Genomic DNA, 3154 nt, shown 5'->3' with positions numbered 1-3154 from the left:
TGACCTCGAACGCGCTTATGACCGCGTCTGGCATTCCGGTCTCCTCTTCAAGCTCCAAACCTTTGCCCTTCCCATTAACTACGTCCGTCTGATCGGTTCCTTTCTCTCCCGCCGTCCTTCCTATGTCACCATCCATAACACCGATTCCTACACCTTTTTCCCCTCCGCCGGTGTGCCCCAAGGCTCCGTCCTCTCCCCCCTTCTGTACCTTTTGTACACGGCGGACATGCCGCCGCCGTCGCCCCCCGTACACCTCCTCCAGTTTGCCGATGACACCGCCTTCCTCGCCCTTGCCCCCACCCTGCAACGCTCCCAACGCCTTCTCCAATCCCATCTTGACCGGTTCACCGCTTGGTGCAACCAGTGGTTGCTCAAGGTCAATCCCTCCAAAACCCAGGCGATCATTGTAGGCAAAACCACCCCTTCCTTCCGCCTCCTTGATTTCTATCTCACCGTCTATGGCCATCCTATCGCCCTCACTCCCACCCTTAAGTACCTTGGCGTCACCCTCGACCGTCGCCTCTCCTGGACTCCCCATCTCCAGACAATCCAAGCCAAGGCACGTTCCCGACTCTGTCTCCTCAAGCTCCTTTCCGGCCGCACGTGGGGTCTGGACCCCTCCACAATCCTCCACACCTATAAATCCCTCATCCGCCCTATCCTTTGTTACGCCCATCCAGCCTGGATCTCCGCCCCCCCTACCTTCTATAAATCCCTCCAAATCCTTGAACGCCATGCTCTCCGCCTTGCCTATCGCATCCGTCTCCCCTCCCCCACGCGGATCCTGTATGATCTCATCCCCTTCCCCCACCTCCTCCTTTTCCTTGAAAGGATACGTATCCTGTACACCTCACGTAAACTTGATCCTCCTCACCCGCTCGTTTCCCCGCTCCTCTCCCACCCCCGCCCGCTGCCGCGCCTGTATTCGCACGTCCCACCCGGTCTCCATCTCTCCACCCTCCATACCCTCTCCCATGGTGGCTTCCGCCAGCTCCCTCTCCCTGACGATGTCCTCGTCCCCTCCATCTACCCCTCCTATCAACTTTGACCCTGCCCCACCCCCCACTTCCCGTGTCCTTTCCTTTCGGCACCCTCCCTCCCTTCTGTTCTCTTCCCTTCTTTTTCCATCTCCCTGTCCCCTCCCTTCCCCCTCTTCCCCCGGGCTCCCTCTCCCCCTTCCTCCCTCCCCCCTATCTCCCCTGCCCGTGGCATCTCTGCTCTCCCCTCTCGCTCTCCCACTCCCCTTCCTCCTCCTCCTCTCTTGGCAGGTCCCCGGACTCGCACACGTATAGTGAACATTCGCGCGCCGGAGATCATCGCCTTTTGTGCTTCGTGTGTATGACGTCATATAGTGTTTTTGGTGTCCGCCGTCCCACTCCTATGTTCACTTGTGCCGTCGGACTCACCAGTGTTTTGTGCGCCGTGCCAACGTGTTTTCAGTGTTGTTATCATCAAATGTGAACGACTCCGTGTTTTTTTATGTCTCTGTGACCTCTCTCTTTTGCCCGTCACTTTGTTCATTGTCATTCACCATGTTTTATACTCCTGTAAAACGCTATGGCTGAAGAGCGGCGTAGTGTGCCGCTGCCAGCCTACCTGAATTGTACAGGTTTTAAAATAACAATAAAGTAAAAAAAAAAAAAAAAAGAGTTATGTCCAATATGCGACATTCCAGCTGTCCCTATACATGAGCTGCGAGCTGTACCACTTACGAGCTACAAACGCGATCGCGTTGCTCTCTGTACGAATGCCGATGCTGAGCGGTCAGCTAGGAGGCGCTCCATCCATGTCGGTACCGGTGGGCGTTGCACTCGCAGTCGCAAAAACGTACGGCAAGTATATTACTCGGAAGAGTTAATGACAGTCCAAGCCCCCCTGCGTGGGGAGAGTCTTTCAAGGCCATGACCCACCGGAAGGGCGCAGCGTACCCCACCCCAGACATGTGACGTCACACTATCGGTATTGACGACTAGACTGATTGCTTATAATCATTTGCCATACACCGGTGGAAGCTGCTGAGACGAGTAGCTACATAGCGGGCTCGCCCTGTCACTAATGTACAGAGATACAACAGTTTCGACTGGAACCGGATTAAACGTATACACGGCGCTGATTAGTAATAGATAGAGCCATCAGAATACAGATAATATATACAACTGTCCGTATACATGCTGAAAGACTCTGCTCACAATCACAACCACACGTCAGCCACACACTCTTATCACGCACTACTCTCTGCCTGTAACACGCACACAGACAATATGTAAGCACCAGCATGGAACAACACCCAATGCATCCTCTCCGCCACATTAGACAATCCACACTGTCATAACCAGACTGGGAGGTCCACTCAGAAAACAGAATATCCCACCCTTCCGACACCCACCATTGCTCAGCTAAGCCACCAACACCCACACATGTCCTACACAGGGGTGCACCCAACATCACAATACTGCCTCCTGTCACAGCACGCAAACAATGGCAGGAATGAAAGACACAGGTCTGCCACAAGCATGATATCAGAGCGCCGGCTGTCATGAGCCAAAGGTGCATCCTGAGGTGGCAAATCAGATGATGCTGCAGGCATCCACTTACTATAATCACAATCAACAAACCGGCCCCCCCCCATACACCATTCCTTACAACAATGTGTACCTTAACCTAACCCATACTGTGCCTTAACCTAACCTATATTGCGCCTTAACCTAACCCATATTGCGCCTTAACCTAACCTATATTGCGCCTTAACCTAACCTATATTGCGCCTTAACCTAACCTATATTGCGCCTTAACCTAACCTATATTGCGCCTTAACCTAACCTATATTGCGCCTTAACCTAACCTATATTGCGCCTTAACCTAACCTATATTGCACCTTAACCTAACCTATATTGCACCTTAACCTAACCTATATTGCACCTTAACCTAACCTATATTGCACCTTAACCTAACCCATATTGTACCTTAACCTAACCCATATTGTACCTTAACCTAACCCATATTGTACCTTAACCTAACCCATATTGTACCTTAACCTAACCCATATTGTACCTTAACATAACCCATATTGTACCTTAACCTAACCCACATTGCGCCTTAACCTAACCTATATTGTACCTTAACCTAACCGACATTGTACCTTAACCTAACCTAC

Source organism: Schistocerca americana, chromosome 3 (genome assembly GCF_021461395.2).
Source record: "Schistocerca americana isolate TAMUIC-IGC-003095 chromosome 3, iqSchAmer2.1, whole genome shotgun sequence".
Classification (NCBI taxonomy): Eukaryota; Metazoa; Arthropoda; class Insecta; order Orthoptera; family Acrididae; genus Schistocerca; species Schistocerca americana.
The sequence above is the reverse complement of the archived record's forward strand: the minus strand, read 5'-3'. Positions refer to the sequence as shown.